Source organism: Apodemus sylvaticus, chromosome 12 (genome assembly GCF_947179515.1).
Source record: "Apodemus sylvaticus chromosome 12, mApoSyl1.1, whole genome shotgun sequence".
Classification (NCBI taxonomy): Eukaryota; Metazoa; Chordata; class Mammalia; order Rodentia; family Muridae; genus Apodemus; species Apodemus sylvaticus.
In genome coordinates, this window is record NC_067483.1 from 61,283,933 (window position 1) to 61,305,418 (window position 21,486).

The following is a 21,486-nucleotide window of genomic DNA, read 5'->3' on the forward strand; positions in this document are numbered from 1 at the left end:
ATGTGGACCTGGGGGCATATGAGCAACCTCAGTCAGTCCTGGACAACAGGACAATAGGACTTCCGAAGTACTCCTACTTGGATCTCTGGCTCTTCATGGGATTGTTTTGTTTTGTTTTGTTTGATTGCTTGTTTTTGACAGGGTTGTGGTTTCCTTTCTCTCTTTCTCCCTCTCCCTCCCCACCCCGCATGTATGTGTGTGTATGTGTGTGTGTGTGTGTGTGTGTCCTTCAGTGGGTTTCCTTGAGCAAATTCTTGAGTTAAGATGGGATTGTACAGCTGCAGAATTTCAAACCTCTAAGGGGTGGGCCTGTTGGTCTATCTGTCTGTCTTTTTAAATTTTGTGTATGAGCATTTTGCCTTCATATACGTATGCGCACCATGTGAGTGTTTGGTGTCTTTGGAGGTCAGAAGAGTCCTCTGCAAGAGCTACGAGTGCTCTTAACCACGGAGGCATCTCTCCAGTCCCAAGGGATCTTCCTTTTATTTGATATGCTTCAGGGCCAGTGGATGGCGCAGCAGCATCTGAACATACTTGATATGCAAGCCTGACAACCGATGCTGGTCCCCAGAATCCACAGGAAAGATAGAACTGATTGCTGAAAGTTGTTCTCTGATCTCCACACACAGCACACTCTCCCTCTCTCTGTCTCTCTTCTTTCCTCCTTCCTGCTGTCTTAGCTCCCCCTACCCCAACATACCATATCATAAATACATACAATAGTAAGATAATTTTTAAAGTTAGCCAGGTGATGGTAGCACACGACTTTACAGGAAGGAGGAACTCTGAATTTGAGATCAGTCTGGTCTACAGAGCAAGATTCAGACAGCCAGTGCTACACAGAGAAACTTTACTGTGAACTCATTCAAAGAACTACTTAAATGAGTTGTGGTCATACTCATCCGTTGCTAAGACCTCAAAACTAGAGCCTTTCGTTCATGTTTAAAAACATACAGGAGCTTCATATAGAAATCTTTGAACTTAAGGGTTCAGGATCTTTATTAAGACAGTGATGTTGGGCTGGAGAGATGGCTCAGCGGGTAAGAGCACCAACTGCTCTTCCTAAGGTCATGAATTCAAATCCCAGCACCCACATGGTGGCTCACAACCATCTGTAAAGAGATCTGATGCCCTCTTCTGGTGTCTTGCATATAATAAATCAATTTAAAAAAACAAAAACAAAAAAACCAAAAAAACAGTGATGTCTAACCTGTAAGGGTTAATCAGGTTAGATGAGGTGGAGACATATAAAGTTAAAAGTAACACCTAAAAATCAAGGGAGGGATTTAAGGGGAAGACCGGAGGGCTGTTGGAGCACACACACACACACACACACACACACACACAACTATAAAAAAGATAGCCCACGGAATATGGGCTCAAAGTTGTTTAATGTTTAGATTGAGACTCTTATGAGAAGACACCGTGGTAGGGAGGTTGATACAGTCATAGAGAAAGCAGATATAAGTGAAAGTGGAGTTATTAGGCATGTCCTTTAATCTGGATGCTGCCCTTAGACTGCAAATTCCCGAGCTCCCTATAAAATGATGGTGTGTTTCAAAACTGTGTTTCATGACTGTTATATTAAGTACACTTATAGCCAAAGCACATGTTTAAAATATTATTTATTATTGAGTGTGTGGGTTGGTTCCTTCCACCCTGCACCACAGGAACTGAATTTAGGTCACCAGACCTTTGAGGTGAGCCCTTGCTTATCCCAAAGCATTTTGCTTTAAAATGCCTATATGTGGGCTGGAGACGTAGCTCAGTGGTTAAGAGCACGTACTGCTCTTGTAGAGGACCTGAGTTCTATTCCCAATGCCCATGTCAGGCAGGCTGTAACTGACTGTAACTCCAGCCCCAGAGAATCTGATGCCTCTGTGGACACAAGCATTCACGTACACAGAGAGTCATACTTACATAAACAGAAATAAAATCTTTCAAAAATTATCCTAAAGTAATTCAGTCATGCCGGTGTGCAATTGACTCCTCTAACATATATTGGCTTCCTTACTGCAGGTATTATTTTAGACATGGCAGTGAACAGGACAAAAAAAATCTCATCTTAATGAAGTTTACCTTCTTGTTTATGTGTCATTTAAAAATGCAGGCAGCCGCCAGGCAGTGGTGGCGCATGTCTGTAATCCCACCACTCTGGGAGGCAGAGGCAGGCAGATTTCTGAGTTTGAGGCCAGCCTGGTCTACAGAGTGAGTTCCAGGACAGCCAGGGATATACAGAGAAACCCTGTCTCAAAAAAACCAAATCTAAAAAACAACAACAACAACAAACAACAACAACAACAACAAAAAATGCAGGCATACAAGATGGCCTAGATGTTTAAAGGGAGGCACTTGTGTGTAGGTAGGCCAGACAGTCTGGGTTGGATCTCCAGACTCAACAAGGTAGACTACCATCTTCTGGGGGGGGGGGGGGGGAGTTCCTTTGACCTTCACGTGTGTGCTTTGGCATGCATGCATCTGCACATACACACATGCATATGTGCATGCACACATTCAGAAAGATAAATAGATAGACATATACATGTCTATATATATTATATATAGTTTTCAATATATATAATGTGACTATGCTGTTTAACGGAACTTACTTTCTAAGGTTGAACAGCTAGCTCTTAATCAGAATGGCCACCACACTCCTGTATTAACTATTGTAAGCCCTTTACAAGTCATCCCCGTAGACTTAAAAAGTTTCACATCGGGGTATTAGGTCATGTGGCATGACTGCTTTGAGGAAGGAAAGGAACTGGCAAGAGGGAGGGCAGAGAGATGCTGGGGGAGGTGTGGGGGAAAGTTTGTAATTAGTGCCAAAAGGAAACCTGCCACTTTTCATAACCAGAAAATGAACAGAAACAATAGATGCTAGAAATTGATGCTACAGTATTTTAGATTTGTAAGTAAAGCCTGGGACTGAGTACACCCTTATCAGTTAAGTCTTCAGGATATGGTTGCATATGTGTGTACAGAGAACCGAGAACACAAGAACAGGCTAACTAACACCAACTTCACCCAAAAGATTGTGTGGCTACTTACCATGTGCTGCCTACTCAGAATTTTTTTTTGTTAGATGTTTAGTTTTTCATTTTTTCTTTTATGTATGTGGGTGTTTTGCCTACATGTATGTCTGTGTACCACATGAGTGTGGTGCCCACCAAGGTAAGAACGGGGTGTTGGACCTCTTGGGACTGGAATTGCCCGATCTGTTGTTAGCTACAATGTAGGTACTAGGACTGAAAGAAGGTCCTCTGGAAGAGCAGTCAATGCTCTTAACTGCTGAGCCATGTCTCCAGCCTCCAAATGTTTATTTTTATTAGATGAGCTCTTAGTATCTGACTGTATGATTGGGAATGGATTGAAAAGGACTCACTTGAGTCCTTTCTAAGGATATGGGCAAAGTGAAAGGCCAGCAATTGTTCAGTGGGACCTAAAGTAGCATATCTGTTTTTGTTTAAGTATCCTTCTCTCAGTCTAATGCTAATCTCAGCCCAAATTACTTCCATCCATTACTCTATAAGTATCTTATGTGCACTTTGCTGGTCACTGGGACAAACTATTAACCAACACATGCTCTTCACTTTCCTGAACACTCAGCTCTGAACTTGGTGGTTTACTGTTGGAACAATGAACAATGGATCTGGGAATGAGTGGAGTCAGGAGAAGAACTTGGGTATTAGTTCTTGACTGGCTCAACATTGTTGCTCTGTCAGGGACCCCATAGGCCTCATGGCTGGCTGGGTGACAATCCCAGAGAGGTGGAGAATGAAACTTGAGTCATTATTTGCACACACTGAGTCAAAACCCTTCAGAGTCTGACCTTGTGGCTTATTCTTCTTACACACTTGAGCATAGTAAAACTTTGGGAAGGAGTTTCCATGTGCTGATGATCACAACAAAGTTTTAGGCATAGCTACATAGACATTCCCTAGCAAGGTAACAAAGCACCTGTGTGACCTTTATAGTAAAAATGAGTTCTATTAACTGATGAACAGAGCTCAGGGCTAGGGCCTAGAGGAAGGATCAGTGATAACTATAAGGAGAGACTCTGTTGGTGGGAGATGCAAAGTACTTGGGGTCTCTTTCCTAGGAATGGCTTCTGGGAATGGCCTGGGCAGCAACAGTCTCAGGAAGCACAGGATTGAAAGACAAAGCTCAGGGCCAGGGCCTAAACACCGCTCAGGATACCGGAGGAGGACGGATCCAGGTGGAGGTTGGCTCCTGAGAGAAGAGCAAAGAGTTGAGAGTTCACCTGAAAGCTTAAGAGATGCCACCACTGAAGGCGAAAAGTGGTTCTGGAAAAGGAGGGAAAGAAGGTGCAGCCTTTCCTGGGAGTGACAGTGCTGACAAGAATCTCAGGGTCCTAAAGGTGGTGGCAATGCAGTAAAAGGCCACACATTCTAGATCCAGTGAAGTGGCCACACAATATAGTGAAGATAAAGCCAGCCAAGGGGGTGACTTGGGTTGGATGACCAAAGCATCCATGGCGGGGCCATTTCAAGAAGCAGCATTTGCCTTGCCTGTAAGTGGGATGGATAAGCCTGCGTTTACAGACCAACCAGTTAAGACACAATTCGGATGTCATTATTATGGTTGAAGGGAGAAAATAAAATCACATGAAAGACTGAAACAAAAAAGAATAGCAGAGTCATTAGGGAGTTCGACCACTGTCGCTCTGGCATGAGGTGACTGATTAGGCAGCATTCATTCCCTCACTTTGAAGAAAACAGGCCTGCAAGATTGTGACTGACAATCCTGTTCTCTCCAATGCTTACTCTAAACTGTCATATGGTCACCGGGGATCAACTCCACAGTGGCCCTGGCTGCTTTCTGCACACTGCACACTGCATACCGCACACCACGACCCTTCTTTGCAAATGTTGCATGAACTGACTTAGTGATTTTTTTTTCTTCGATTCATTGTCTTTTTACCCAGGACTTTCTCTTTTCATGGTTGCTTTTTAAAAAGTCAGAGATAAACCAGCTTAAAAAAAAAAAAAAAATCAAACCCTAAAGCAACTCAAAATAGAACAAGAAAAACTGGAGGGCATATTCCTTCATCGTTTTTTCCGGTCACACCCCCTCCATCTGGCTTTTGCCACAACTGGCAGCATAAATGCTGAGCCAGCACGAGAAAAGCTCCTCTTGGGACATGTGGCCTGGGGCAGCAACAGTAGCAGGAAGCACAGGAAATCTCATGAGATGGCCTGTTCGTGACCACTTGCCTCTCTCTGCAGATTCATGCGGTGGACATGTCTAAGTCTCTGCAGAGGCTGCTGGAACAGACTCTCAGCTTTCAACTGTTTGAGCCTCATTCACAGCTGACACAGTAGCTGCTGCAGGGCGCAACTGTCAAGAGCCGAGCCACAGTCTGTGAGGACAGGGTCAGGGGGATGGGGGAAGGTGGGAGTGGGTGGGTGGGGCAGGCTGAGATCTTGTTTGAACCCTGTGAAGCATGGGGAACCCAGTAGCTAATGTTGGCAATGAATGGAAATGAAGCACACGCTCTGCTAGTGCTACCATGAGCCAGATCAGTCAGAAATGCTACGGAGTCCTTGTGAAGTTATTGAGAAGGAGGAAGGCATGACCTGTTGCTGTGGTGCCAAAGAGCAGCTGATCACGAGGGAAAGGGGAATGGTTAGGTTAAAGGCCAGAGCTGACTTGTTTGAAAGGTTTAGGGCTCGCTCAGGCTTTGTAACCACTCACTGATTTGCATTTGGGGACAATTTAACTAACTAGTCATACATGAGTGTAAGCTTCTGGATGAAGATGCCGGCACCAGGACATCAAGCCACCAGACAGCCAGAAGTTTCACCATTTATTAAGAATAAAGAGGAGAAAGTTTGGGTGAAAGAGAAAGACAGAGACAGGTAATAGACAAACAGACAGACAGACAGACAGACAGACAGACAGACAGACAGACAGATAGATAGATAGATAGATAGATAGATAGATAGATAGATAGGTAGGTAGATAGATAGATGGGTAGATGGATGGATGGATGGATGGATGGATGGATGGATGGATGGATGGATGGATGGATGGATGGATTTCTTCTGTTCCTTCTAAGGAAAATGTTTCCTGACACAAGTCCCTGCTGTAGTCACAGCTGCTCTCTGCAGTGTTTGCTTGGAAGTGCTACATAGAAACCAGCCTAGAAAGACTAGATCAAGGAATAATAATAGGGCAGGTCTCAGTCCACCAAGCCACATGCCCAACTACAGCACCCAGTTCTTGTTTTGGGCTGTGTCTGATCACCTGCACACACATCTCAAGAACTGGAAACCCGAGGTGATTTGATTCTGTTGTGCCAAATAGCAGGGCCGGACCTAGCTTCTAGTGAGGTCAGAAGGTCATCCATCTTCAGCCAAGCTCTTAGGGACAACAATTCTTCAGTGAGATGTCAATTCATACCATCCAAGCAAATCTACCTTTAAACAAGGTTGGCTCTGCTAACCCTGGCTATGTCTCACATGCTTAAGAGAAGGGTCAATGTTCAGCTTGCTAAACAGGGCTTACATTGCTGTCTCTCTGGTTGAAGGCTAAGCACAGGCACTTGGGGAGGCAGGAAGTGCACCAGAACCTGGCTACACAGGTTTCCGGGCTGTTTAGATACAGCACAGAGCTCTCATGCATCACCCAGCCTTACAAGGCAAAGGTTTGGGATTTTAACTTTACAGAAACTAAGCTTGGTTCTTTAGGGTCAGTTTTATTATTTTCAGTATGGATTTGGCTTCTCTAGGGTCCCTCACTGGCTTTTTGAGCCTATCCTCTCCTTCTAGGGACTTAATGGTCCAGGATGTAGCGTGTACATAGTCCACATAGAGAACATGCCAAAACAAATCCCTGTGAAACTTCATCCCCTGCTCTGGGTGAGGGCCCCACCTGGCACGGACTTCTGAGAAACTGAGCAGGGGCCATGTGATTTTCAGTATCAGGATTAGCTAAGAATAATACAGAGCCATTGTAAATACACTTGAGGATATGGGGGAATGTGGTGAAATTTGCATTTATAACTGATCAAGCATTGGGGGTAGAGAGAAGAGATTCAACTATTAACTACTTTAGCTTATAATTTAGACCTTAGTCATGTTAGGGGAAGATGAAAGGCTATGCTGAGATATTCTAAGACAGTGTTCTCAACCTTCCTAATGCTGTGACCCTTTAATAGTTTTTGTCACCTGCATGTATGTGTGTGCACCATGTATGTGCAATGTTCAAGGAGGTAGAAGAGGGCATTGGATTTCTTGGTCACAAAAAGCCAACCTGGACTACAAAGCTGGGACTTCTTCCTCTGTTTCTCAAGGTCACCAAGTCCCCAGGAAAGCTGGTAAAAAAAAAATGGCCAAGCAAGCTGGGAGGGGGAAGCTCTTTGAATCTTCCCTGTCATAGTCTTCTATTTTTATTTAAAAGTTATTTTACTAAGGTACAGCTTGTTATGCTACAAAGCTAACATTATTTATAATAGTATACAGCAAATAGTGGGTCAGACTTTACAGGTCAGCGTGGGCTATGAGGTCAGCATGAGCAATGGACATTCGGGCAGGCACATCACAGCTGCCTGGCTATAATCAAGTTAAGTAAAGCTTTTCCATGCTTTCTGTAACACGTTGCCACTGTTTGTACAGCTCTGATAATTCTGTTCATGCCTCCTTTGCTCTACCTGATCTACATATCAGATGAAGACCACACCCAATACCACCACTGGTGAATAACCTTAAAGCTGGGTTTATGTATCTTCAAAGCAAAAAATGTTTTGAATATATTATGATCTTATTAGTGATGCTATTAATCTGAACCATGTGTCCTCAACTGTTATCTTTGTCATTTAGGGTTGATCCACACTTTGGTAGTCTTTTGACAATCTAACATCTGTCTATCTATCTATCTATCTATCTATCTATCTATCTATCTATCTATCTATCATAATCCCTTGGTTGCCAAGCAATGCCTTGACATCAGCAAGAGTGGAGAGCCTAGGGCCGGTCTATACCCTCCAGGTCAGTCAGTAGCAGTCAAGTGACTTCACAGCTGCATCCTAAGTGATTTTAGGGTTTTAGTGCTTGAGCTCTTTAGGCAGCTAGAAAGTTATTAGCAGGCTTGGAAGCTGTCGAGGACAGACTTTCCTCTCACAGTTTTCTCCTCCAAAACCTCTGATACCAGACACTGTCTGAGACACCTCCCTGCCCCCCATGAGGATACTGCTCCCATTTTTTGCAGGATATTGTTGAGAAAATGACAACTTTGCCTTCACCTAGCTAATAACACAAAAGTGTGGATGTCAGCCAGGGCCACACCGTTTTGTAAGCTCCTTCAGATTGGTTGGACTGTGACAGACGGTTACAGTAAATACAGTCACTTGGGGCCTAGAAGTAAGTTACCTTGGTTCTTGGGATTCTTGATTTCTCTGCCCTAGGAAACCCCAGCCAGGTGTTTGTCGATCTTCTAACATTCAAGTGACTACTCAGCGGGTATTCCTAGCAATGACCAACTGTGAGTCCCAAAGGAAAGTTCCCAACCTCCTCCCCGACACCCTCTTTGTGATACAACTACCCAGCTTGATAATAGAATTCTGATTCATACAGATTGCTCCTTCTGCAGCTTCCCCCACAAATAAAGACTTGCATCACCATTAAATCACCGTCCTCTTGTCTGTCTTCTTTCACTGGCTTTTCAGAGTTGATAAGTCATTGTGTATGTTCAGAATGCACTGTAGAAGTTTTATAAAATTGAATCAGGGCAAAATATGCAAGAATTCTGATGACAGTCACAGTGACAACATAACACTTTTATCTTTAGTAGTTAGCTTTTATTTTTAAAAAGTCAAGTGGGATGTTTTGAATGTACAAATATGTGCCCTCTGTCTCTTGGGATTAAGATCTTTTTTTTTTTGTTTGTTTGTTTGTTTTTTGGATTTGGTTTTTTTTCGAGACAGGGTTTTTCTGTGTAGCCCTGGTTGTCCTGGAACTCACTCTATAGACCAGGCTGGCCTTGAACTCAGAAATCTGCCTGCCTCTGCCTTCCAGAGTGCTGGGATTACAGGCGTGTGTTACCAACGCCCGGGCGATTAGGATCTTTTAAAAGAAAACAAACAAACAAACAAACAAACAAACAAACAAACAAACATTGTTTTAGGTTAAGAAAAAGTAATAGGACTCATTGTGGGCCTTCCTTTCCCTCCAGAGGAGAATGAAGAGAACAGAGGGATGAACAGGGTTTCAGTCGGCCTGTGGTATGATGGAAATGATGTCATATTCTGGGACCAGCTTTGGGGAGACAGATCAACTTTAACAGGGGTGAATCAAGGGTCATATAGTTTTGGGGAAGGGGGTAGAAATATATAGGGTGTGAAAAGGTCATTGGCTGAAGGCTAAGGTACTGAGATGCCTCATTAGTATGGGGAAGCACTCCAGGAATCTCAGGAGCACTAGTTGTGTTCTAATCCGGAGAAAGGAAGCTGAGATTGTAATCTAACCAAGGCATTCCACAGCTAAAGGTGTGTGGGGGTTTGAGATCTCCAGACAAAGTCAGGGAAGGAGAAACCCTGCTTACTAACGAGAGTCCACCATTTTGTGCTGAGCTTAGAAGATTATCCAGACAATGCTGGATTTCAACCTTAATTAGAAGGGTCTTTATCATGAACTTTATACATGAGTCCTTATACATTGTTCCTGTTCGTCCTTTCTATATACTGCCCCAAGATACAGTTGTATGATTCTAGGAAGGGGATATCTTATAATTTCATAGAGTCCCATGGAAACTTTAAGGGGAGCCTGGGTGGGAAACTATTGAACTATTTTGACTTCTACTGTTTAGTTCTATCCCCACAGGAAAATATTCACTGTATATATTTATGTCTATATGTGTGTTGGGGGCACTAAAAGAACTATAAACAAGAGATCTGTAGGAATCAGGTAAACTAAAGACTGCTATTAATGACAGTGTACTCTGTACTTTGGAAAGGTTCTTTTAAAATACATTATTGTAGTGGGCGGTAGTAGAACACACCTTTAATTCCAGCACTGGAGAGGCAGAGGCAAGGGCAGGGGTGGAGGGTAGAGGACAGAGGCAAGAGGATCTCTTGAGTTTGAGGATATATATATATATATATATATATATATATATATATATATATCCTCATATACACATTCACATATACACTTATACACATATATACATATATACATACACATATGCATACACACACACACATATATATATGTGTGTGTGTGTATATATATATATTTTTTTTTTGGCCTATATTTTGGAAGATCTTCCCTGTAGCTTTAAGTCTGTGTTCAGTCTTTCTCCCCCAAGTATTTTGATTCTTCTTCTCCTCACCTGCAGGAACCTGGAAGTCCCACATTTTTATTGATTGACCAAGAACCAATATATCAATGATTATGTATATGTAGATGTCCATATTTCAAATGTTGTGTCCAGTTATTTGTTGATAATTGGTCTGTATTAGTAAGGTTAATGTTTTATGACTTTTACTTTAACTTCATAAATGAGAAAATTATTGAGTGTCAAACCAAAAAAAAAAACCCTATTGTCCCATTTTATTGACACTTGTGCCCAGAACCTCTAAGACACCTGGACTTCATATTGCTCTGAGGTTGTGACCAAGGTGTTTGTCTTGTTCTTGTCCTTGATGCCACTGAGTTATACACCTGGAAAATTTTCACCTTTGAAGTGGGCATAATAGAGACTGGCTCAGGGGTTGAGAGTACCTGCAACAAGCCCGATGACCTCAGCTCCTTCCTTGGGCTTCTCCTACAAGAGTAATAGAGAATCTATAACTCCCTGAAGTTATCCTCTGACCGACAGATGTGCACTGTGGCACACACACACACTAATTTTTAAATGAATATAACAATGATTATTTTAATAACTTGAAAGTACTTGTAATGTTAAGTTAGAAGCATTTTTCAAAGAGCTAAACACTTACCTGCATTTGTATCATTTGCAGTCTGTGTTCTATTTGTTTCACATATAATTCGACCCATGGGTCTCAATCCTGTAGCTGGTAGTTTTGGCTACTCCCCTTTGAGCTCCTGGTAAGTCACAGCTGCACACCAGCCCAGGAGCTACCTCAGATCTGTGGATGAAAGACACACATACATGAGCTCATTTTTGACCTGCCTTACTGGCTCAATGGCTGGTCTCTTCTAAGCCTCCCATGGCTAGCATGCCCTTACCTTTACTCCTAGCTCAGCACCTCTAAATCTTCCCTCAGCTTAGTTGCCCAGTTACCTTCTGTGAAGCCCATGGGCCACTTTCCCTTTTCACCAATATTTTAGAAGATCTCCCCTGTAGCTCTGAGTTTATTTGTCTTCCCCTACCCCCCAGTATTTTGATTCTCCTCCTCCTCTCTCCTAGCCTGTGGGAACCTGAAAGTACTGCATCTTTACTGATTGTTCAAGAACCAACTGGGGAAAAGGACCTTCAGCAGCAGTACCCACAGATTCCTGATTAAATCAAAGCATCAGAACCCCTCCTCCAACACAATCCTATTTCACAAAAGGAAAATTTAGCAAATTCTATTACTTAGGCCTGTATTTTTATTTTGGTTACATTCTTATCTCAGTAGCAAGATGATAGAAATATTAACAAAGTGTTCTCAGCAAACTGACTCAGACATATATCTCCTAGGGGCCTCCCTTTTCCAGGTTATTCAACAGTATTCTGTCTTACCCCATCTTTATTGTTATACTATTAAAAATATCCACTTCCAGGGCCCAAGGAAAGTGTAGTCGTTTCATTACACAGCACCGGAGCAGCGGAGTGGTATTGCTGTGGGCATGGATGAGCAAGTGGTTATGAACAGAATGTGCATACCCACTGTGAAGTACCGAATGCATGTCAGTGTTGCTCCTGTTGGCGGTGATGGTGGGGATGACAGTGTCAATAAGAGTGGTACCCAGCAGAGTTCTAACCACAAATAAATAGGAAAGATCATGAACTACCTGGTCCCTACCTGAGTAGGAGATATACCAATGGAGTCATGGCAGCCCACAGTGAAGCCAAGACTGACTGGCTGGAATGATGGTGGTTCCAGGCTTCCCTGTCAACCTTGTCTGATCTGAGAACTACAAAGTGCTTGGCCTTCCTAGCACACTTGTCTTATATCCTTCATTCTGAGCCTTGTATGCATCCTCTCTTGTTTATATCCCTCTTCCAACACCATATGCATGACTTCCATCCTCAGAGGCCATAGGATAGGTGTCAGCCTTGGTCACCGAAGGGTGCAGAAAGGCAGGACGGGATGGCGAGGAAGGAGTTTCACACTCTCTAGTTTGGTTTGGATGCTCTGAATCTATGTCCCCATAGCGACATGCTGAAGACATGGTCCTCAGCATGGTGAGGTCTAATGAAAGCAGAATGGGTGAGTTTCCTAAACTAAATAAAAGCAATGATGTCCACTTTCTCTTCATCTCTCTCTTTTCTTTTGCCCTTCAGTCTACTACTAAACAAGAACCCAGCAGGGTCATTGCCAGATCTCTATGACTTTACAGTCTCTTGAAGTATAAGGGAGGATAGGGGGACAATCTTTTATTATAAACCACCCAGTCTCAAGTATTCTAGGTTAGTCACACAAAACAAAGTAAGGCACCCAGGATAGTTGCGTGGCATACCACTTACAGCCCACTAACTGCTCACCGGATTGGCTGAGTTCTCTGGAGACTGTATACTTGGGAGGACACCTGGGCTTGTTGTGAATCAGCAGTCAACTTTATGTGTGGCTGTGCTACGTCAGTCTTGTTTCTTGTGTGTCAACTGGGATTAAGTGTACCCACACTGTCTTTCAGGAGTCTGCAGGCTGAAAACTGCCCTGCTCGGTCCTGTTGCTTCCCTAAAATGTCAGTCTAACTGAAATGCTCAGTGAAGGGAACTCTCCTGATGGGATGGACCAGGGCTGTTCGCTCCTTTGAGGAATATTTCACTGCTCACCAAATCACCAGGTTTGTGTGCTTGGCCCTGGTCTTCTGGGGAGGCAGAGAAGGTGCCGTGGTAGAGATGCAGGAGTTTCTGCTTTGTTTGGGAGACAGCGCTTGGTAAAGCATCTTTAAAAAGTCTCTGCAAGTACTCCTGGGACTTAGTATAGGCAGCTATAATCCCATTTTGGTGGGAATATTTAAACAAGAAAGTTAAAAAAAAAAAACCCAAACAGATATCACAGGTAAATGAGCACTAGAAAAATCAAAAACATTTGTTTTAAAACAAAACAAAAAAATATTTTCTAACATTCCAAAGACCTTCTTTTTTGTTGTTTTTATCGCTGTTGTTCTGAAAAAAAAAAGGAGGGGGAAATTTGCTATTTTAAATTGGAAAATGTACCCCCAAAGGACCTGAATATGGATAAAGTCAAAACAGAGAAACCTTTCTGGCAGAGAAACCTTCCTAGGCTAACGAATTCTCTTAGTCTTTAACAATGGTCTTTAGTTTTTTCCCCTGCCTGAGACTGACCGCCCCTGATCCCTGCAAATCCAGCTTCAGATTTAGATTTTACTCTTGGATCTCCCAGACTCCAGCTGTCCTTGTTTTCATGCAGATGTGACCAAAATATTATTCTCCCCCTCCCTCTCCTCTTCCCCTCCCCCTTCTCCCTCTCCCCTCCCCCTTCTTCTCCCTCTTCCCCTCCCCCTTCTCCCTCTTCCCTCCCCCTTCTTCTCCCTCTTCCCTCCCCCTTCTTCTCCCTCTTCCCCTCCCCCTTCTTCTCCCTCTTCCCCTCCCCCTTCCCTTCCCCCTTCCCCTCCCCCATCCCTTCCCCTCTCCCTCTCCCCTTCTCCTCCCCCTCCCTTTCCTTCTTCCCTCCCCGCTCCCCCCACCTCTCTCTCTCTGTACTTGTGACAACCACAGATCCATTCTGTGCATCCTTTTCTATTGCTGTCGGCTTTTTCCCATTTCACATGGGAAAATCTACAAATTTTTGTGTCATCTTTGAGCAGGGCCATGCTAATAATGTTCTGTATTGTTCTGTGGCACATGTGCTGCCAAAATGAGGCCTGCTTATCCTCTTAAAATTAAAATGTATTGTTAGTATGTTATGAGGGGACAAGTACATGCTGCGGCATGTTCGTGGGTCAGGCTAGCTGGCCCATGGGCCTCTTCTTCATTCTCTCGTGGTGGTCTCCGCCTTCCAGCTTACCATAGGACTCTGGAATTACTGATGCACACCTGCACATGTGGCATTTTTACCTTAGTTCCTGAGATAGAATTCAGGTGTGGGTCGCAAGTCCTTTAGCCACTGATCCATTTCACCAGCAGCCTACCCTATCACATCATCATCATTACCACCACCACCATCACCACCACCATCTTCGTCATCATCATCATTATTTGGAGACAGAGTCTCTCACTGACCCTGGAGCTTGTCATTTCGGCTAGACCAGCTGACCAGTGAGGTCCACTCCCCCATCTTCTTGTCTTTACTCCCCCATAGCTGCTGTTAAAGTTTCCCATGTTTGCTGGGGGGTCAGAATTCAGGCACCCACACTTGTGTGGCAAGCACTTTGCACACTAGGCCATTTCGCCAGCCCCTTCTTAGCATTTTACTTTAATTATGTGTTTTATGTATCTCAGTGCTCTGTTTGTATGTAAGCCTGCAAGACAGAAGAAGGCATCAGGTACCATTATAGATCGTTGTGAGCCACCTTGTGGGTGCTGGGAATTGAACTCAGGACCTCAGAAAGAGTAGCCAGTGCTCTTAACCACTGAGCCATCTCTCCAGCCCCTACTAATATTTTAAAGTACAAAATGTGGTGAGCACTTAGCAGCTCAAAACTAAAGACAGGTCTAAAAGAATGCTTTGTAATCTGCTGTAAGACCAAATATTCTCTTGTGCCTTTGCAGCTTTGAACCACTGTACTCTTCCCAGGTTTTCCGCCCTGCTTTGAATGGGGGTAGAGGGGAAGGTGGAACTCTAAGGAGGCTTCCAGCTTTTGCCCTCTCTCAGCCCTGCTGGCTCACTGCAGAGTTGTGGCCCTGAAGAGTCTGTTTCCCATGTGATCAGTGCGGCCTCCCACAGAAAGCTCCAGCTCTGTAGATGAACGCTCTCACATGAGGCCACCAGGGAGGGACATTGTGTCCTCTCCCCGTCGGGAACATGGCTTGATAAAAGCAAGCCTCCTTCTAACATTAAGAGCTGGTAGATAGAGGGGTTAGTTTGTTTCACCTTGGGGAAGCCAGAGGTGACAGATTGCAAAGTTAAACAGCAGAAGCAAATAGCCTCAGATTTCCTCAGGCAGCATCAAGAGTGAATGAACAGAACAGGTAGGGAAGATAATTTTTTAAACTAAAACAAATAAACAAATAAACAAACACAACAAAGCCCCCCCCCCCAAGCCCACCAAAACCTAAAAGCCAACAAACCAACAACCAACCAACAGCCTCTGTAAGACACAAAGGCTCAGTGAAGAGAGAGTGGGGGTGGGGCGGGGAGGATGCCCTAGTCCTGAGGAACCCTGCTTGGTATTAAATGGAGGATCAGCTCTGCCTGTGAAGACAGGGACACACAGGTGAACAGATTAGACACCAATCCAGCTAATATTCTTTTGAGCATACAGATGTGTACATGCACATGCGATGTGTGTGTGTGTAGTATGGGTGTATGTGTGTAAATGTGCACACCTGTGCCAACCAGAGGTCAACGTCAGGTGTCATTCTTCAAGAGCTGTCTATCTTGTTTTGGGGACAGTTTTGTTTTGTTTTGTTTTTGTTTTGTTTTGTTTTTCCACAGGGATGTGGAATTCACCAGTTAGGTCAGGCTGGCTACTGGCCACACTCAGAGATTCACATATTCTCACGTGCTAGCACTGGGACCATAAGTGTGAGCCACTATGCACAGCTTTTTTTTTAAACACAGGTGCTGGTGGGGGGTGGGTAGGGGGGAGGGTGGGGGGGAGGGGGGTGGGAGGAGCATCAAGCTCAGCCCTTGTGCTGGGGCAGAAAGCACTCTCCAGCTCCGTAATATTCTTTTTCTACGAGACTCTGCACCTCTTGGCAGTGTGTTCTGACAGGGCTCTGTGCAGAAGCCCCCTCCAAAGGTGTGCTACTCCGTGGATTTTTTACTAGGCTGCCATTTCCCTGAAGGTATCTTGGACTTTACTCCAAGCAACTTGCATCCAGAAGAGCCCTCCTTCCCACGGACAGCAGAAGCTCCCGATAGTATGGACACTTTATGGAATGACAGGAGCCCACCAAGTATCATATCAGGCTTGGCGAGGAGCACCTGCTCTCCTACCCTGCCTGTACTGCTGACTGGCCATGACCATGAAACCAGAGCAGGTAGCTTAACCTGTTTTGTCCTTGTTATTTTTACTTGAACCATCTGGGAGTTTTGCCTAAATAAACTCTGAGATCCTTCTCGGCACTGATACTGGATCATTTGCTGTTATTTGTGTCCTGTCTGTGCCAGAGCTGACTTGAGTTCAGAGGCACATTAACAATGACAGTTGCTGCTCTATAGATCCTAATGTCCTCCACTGCTCTAAGATCTCTTTCTACTATATTTCTAGGACTCATCAAGAAACCCCATACGAGTGCTCTTGTACCTCTGCATATGGCCTCTGCACGGGCTTTGTCTTTGGCTGTGCCCCTCTTATTGACATTCACTGCCCAAGAAGTCATGTAAGGATCCTTAACAGCACTGCTGTTAAGGATGACAGTGACATTCCTGATGGTGCTGATGTCTGCTAATGACACTGTCACCAAGCTATAGACCAATGAGATATTAGTCTCAAAGATCATTATCCCTCAAATGCCTCGACACTTGTACAGAAGAATAGGACTTCTCCCTAGTGTTGGCTGCCCTTTGGCACCTGGTGTCCCACTGATCATGCAGCCGATATCCTCTCTAGGTTCTGGAATGAGCAAGGCTGTTGTACCTTTAGCCTGCAGCTCTTCTTTCCTTCTTTTCTGCCTCTTCTGCTCTCCAGGATATGAGAGGGCTCTGCTGATGTCTGGGAAATTGAACTCTGTTCTGTCCAAAGATCTCTGCTGCCACCAAAATCTCCTTCTCAAACCACTCTTGCTCCACCTTTGGGTCACACTCACCCAGAGAAGTCTGAATTCCTGGAATGGGCACTCCCTAGGCTGAATTGGGAGGACTTTGATGTGCTATTTGAGTGGGGGAGGGGAGAGAATCAGGAATTTTGAAGCTATTCATCTTGAAGACTATTCATGGAAACAGAGGAATTAAACACTGTATCCTTGAATATATACCATCCAAGAACGAGGGCTGGGCTATTGTTTTCCTCATAATGACAGTGTATCTCTGGGGGCTTGTGAAGTGGGCATAGGCGTCTGCTCAGCACAATGGCACAGCGCCTATCAGGTATCAGAAGGAAACAAGAACAAAGCAGTATTGTCAGGAAGCCTGAGGGCTGACCCAAACTCAGCAGAAACTCAGAAAGCTATTTTGGAAAATAGTTGCTATACAGCTAGCTGCCTGTGGCTATTCAACCTGATTCTTAAGTCAGCCTGGGCTGGAAGGGGAAAACTACTGATCACTCAGGCGAGGGGCCTTCTTGTTGTTTTGTTGTTTGCTCCATAGAGAAGACAAGAGCAAACAGAAGAGTAAGGAGAGTAGGTTGGGCCACAATTCAGAGGAGTCCATAGTTGTGCTTTTTTTTTTTCTTTCTCTAATTGCAGATGTCATTAAAGTGACTGATTCTAGTTAAGCAGTGAGTTGGTATTAAAGAGTTCCTGCCTGGTTACCTGGTTACTTGATTATCTGGAGGGTCAATAAAAGTTGGGATTCTCAAGAGGGTGAACCCAGGATCTCTATTAATTATGATTCAACATGGAACCTCTGAGCTGGTTATCAGTAACTCCTGCTCTTTTTGACCACGGTCTAGAATGCTCTAAAGTAGATCGGATGCCTCAGTAGAGGACACAGAGGGTATTATGACTGTTGGAGCGAAAATTTGAATCAGGATTCTGTGGTCAGATTTTTCATGTTGCTCATAAATCAATTCGTTCCTTTAAGCATGTAGGGGAAAGACCATTTGGAGGAGTCCTGAAAAGAAGTGGAAAGATGGAGCTGCCACTCTTGAGTGGGTCGCCTCCTGCGGATGGCAGTGACCTCTGGGAGAGCGTTCATCCATCCATCCATTCAGTCCACACACATTTATAGAGCCCTGTGCCATGTCAAGGGATTGAATAAAGAAGTTCACTGCTTCTGTGAGCTTCCAGCCTGGCGGAGGAGGCAGAGCAGCAGGAAGCAGAAGCTTATGTAAGGGTACTTGTAAGTTCGAGGAAGGAGAGGCATAAGGTGCTATGAAAACAAATAGTGAGAGACTGGTCAGGGGTTAGAAAAATTCCCATGGAGGAAAGCTGAGCCCCCTGAGGGATTAGCCAGATGCAGGGGGTGGGAACCCAGGGACACTGGAGCAGGAAGCAGTCGCAAGAGTGAAGGGAGGGGCGGCCAGGGAATGAAGTAAGGTCAGAGTGAGCAAACACAGGTAAACGCAGAGGAAACAACATCAAACCAAGAGCAGGGTAAAAATCCTGCTACCGGCAGCTACCCGCTAAGGCCAAGAGTGTGCAGGACCTCTCGGCTTCCCGGAATGGCTTTGGCTCGTTTGTTTGTTTGTTTATTTATTCATGCATTTATTTATTGTAAGACAGGGACCCACTGCATAACACGGGTTGTTCTTAAACTTATGTCTTCCCATCTGAGCCTTCCAAGTCCTGAGAGTACAGGTGTATTCTGGTTCAGTCAGTGGGTTCTTCCTAGTGTTAATGCAATTGTCCAATGGGGGAGCGGCAGTGCAGGAAGTAGAGATAAAACCAGAATGACTGAGTACCTGTGATGGAACGGGCAATGCCAAGACACGCTATCTTTCCTATCTTATTTAATATTCCAGTACACCTGTATGTGCATTATATTCCAGAGAACTGAGCCCCTGGGAAGGAGAGTAATCTGTACCCTCCCCCAAAAAGGAAGGTGGAGACAAGCCTAGGGTGACTTCTGTATTCCCACCATGGGTCACAGTGTTACCAGAACGCACAGCCCATCAGATCTGAACTGTTACTTTCTGGAGAAGACAGTGGCTCACAGAGCCTCTTAGGCAGGAGGAACTGGCACAGAAGGTAGGACTGGTTCAATGTTGCTATTCTACGAATATCCCTACTTCTTTCTGTTTAAAAATAAATAAAAACCAGTAATACACATTTAGTTTGTTAATTATATGAGTGCCCAAAGGATACATGAATTCATATGTATTCTACATTATTTTCCATGAGTTCCAACCCCTTCCCTTTTTTAAATGGAAAACTCAGAGTTAAAATATATAGTGAAAAGCTGGCTGTGGTAGTGCATGCCTTTAATCCCAGCACTGGAGAGGCAGAGGGAGGTGGACCTCTGAGATCTAGGCTAGCCTGGTCTATAGGGCTAGGTCCAAAGCAGCCAGGGCTACACAGAGAAACTCTGTTTTGAAAAACAAACAAACAAACAAACAAACAAACAAAACAGAAACAAAAAAGGAAGGAAGGAAGAAAGAAAAAAGAAAAGAAAGGAAAAAGAAAGAAATATGTAGTGAGAATTTTCTATTATAACACAATACAACAAACTAAATGACACATTTCTAAGGAAGCAATCACACTTCAATGTGTTTTTAAACTTGGAGTTTTGTATTTTGAGGTCTCTCAAGGGAGTGTATACTTGTATGGAGCAGTTTACTTATGCTTTTCAATAAGTCCTTCCACATTCTTATAAAACACAAGTGCAACTACTTAATTACCTAGTAAAATGCTATCCTCAGAAGAATATCCATATTTTGAACTAGTGGAAAAATACTGTGCTATGGGAAGATGAAAGCAGTGCCCGTTGCTCCATCAACGGGCGACTCTGACATTTGCCGTTACACATTGCTTCAAATTAGGTCTGACTGAAGATGTGTCTTCCATCTTCTGGCCACAGATTCAGCATCTGGGAGAATGCGAAGTTGTACCCAGTGTCCCCTGTGGTCACTTACAGCTGTCATCTCGCCTGCTGGCTCCCTTATTTTAGTCTCTAGCCCTTCCTTCCCTACTGGATCTTGAAATACTAAAGGGAACAGTTAAGATTTTCAATTCCTGGACGGGAGCGCCCCCTGAGGCTGTCAGAGCTAAACTGTGAGGTGCTTCGACTGACTCAGGATTCTGGGAAGTTGGTGACCAGGGTCTGGCTGATGTCCGCATCAGATCCTTGAACTTCCCGGTTTGTATTGTGAGGCAAACACCCTGGGACTTTCCTGATTTGGGCAGGGAGGGTGCAGGGAAGGAGACAGGGGAGAGGAAGTGGTAAACCCTGTCCAAGCAGGCGCTGGAAAGGCTACGCAGGGTTGTCCCTGTGTGGGGCTAGAGTGGGGGTGGGAGTGAAAGAGCTACTAGAGACTCAGGAGAGGCTGTCCAGCAGGAAATATTCAGCAGCCGGTGAATGCACGGGGACTGAAGAACCACCACTTAAAAAAAAATCAGCCTTAGAGCAGCTCAGTGTGGTGTTCACCTTTAAACTCAGCATTTGAGAGGCAAGAGACTGGAGAATCTCTGAGTTTGTGGCCTCCCTGGTCTACAAGGACTAGGACAGCCAGAACTACACAGAGAAACCCTGTCTTGAAAAAAACAAAACAACAACAAAAACTTGTTAGAACAGAACAACCCATTACATGTCAACTATGTTCCTGGTACTACTCTCTTATGAATCTTATATGTCCATTTTAAACAATGATTCTTTGTGTTTATAACATTTTTGCTGCATTTTAATTTTCTTTCCTCTTTTTTTTTATTCTTATCTCCAATATTCAGAGATAACCAAAGCTTTGTGTCATTTTGTCTCTGTATGTATACATTGTGGTGATCTAGTGCATATGACATGTGTGTCTCTGTGGTATATGTATGTGATGCATACCACATATATGTATTATATGTTTCTATGTTTGGTATTATTGAGTGTTGTATGATGGTGTGTGTGGTATCCATGACTTTGTGTATTTGTGTGTCTGTTTCTGTGTGGAGTGAGTGTTACTATATGTGTACTGCATATATTTGTGGTGAATATATTTCTGTTTCTGCAAGTATGGTTTATGTATGTGTGTCCAAATATGTGTGTGTTAGGTGAGTGTAAATGTGTATGTGTGTGTGTGTGTGTGTACACTATGTGCATGTTTACCCACTCTAGTTTTTCAGGTCCACATTCAGGCCTCAGTAACCATTCTGGAAAGGGAGACTTCCTAGGAGCGTCTGAGACTGTGGCTAGCATCTAAGAGTTGGGTAAGGCACTTTACATGGTAGATGTTTGAGAACCTGCACAGTCATTGTGTGTGCCGCAGCTTCTGCAGAGACCAGCGTCTGAGTTATCAGCAGTCAGCACCCTCAAGAGCCATTATCACACGCCACAGAGTGCTTGACTTCACACGCTATGTGTTTTTCCTCTAAGATACATTTTCATTCCCTCCTACAGTCGAAAAATCTCTTGGGTGGATTGGT

The 21,486-nt window shown here is 44.1% G+C and overlaps 1 long non-coding RNA gene and 1 pseudogene across 1 annotated transcript; both read left to right on the plus strand.

Moving 5' to 3' along the window:
• The first annotated feature begins 4,273 nt into the window (after positions 1–4,273).
• Positions 4,274–4,622, plus strand: LOC127697875 (peptidyl-prolyl cis-trans isomerase NIMA-interacting 4-like; annotated as a pseudogene).
• A 558-nt stretch (positions 4,623–5,180) lies between these two features.
• On the plus strand, positions 5,181–16,379 carry LOC127697348 (uncharacterized). The gene is made up of 3 exons (XR_007980452.1): positions 5,181–5,385; positions 12,825–12,977; positions 16,108–16,379. It is a non-coding gene; the product is annotated as an uncharacterized LOC127697348 (long non-coding RNA).
• The last annotated feature ends 5,107 nt before the right edge of the window (positions 16,380–21,486 follow it).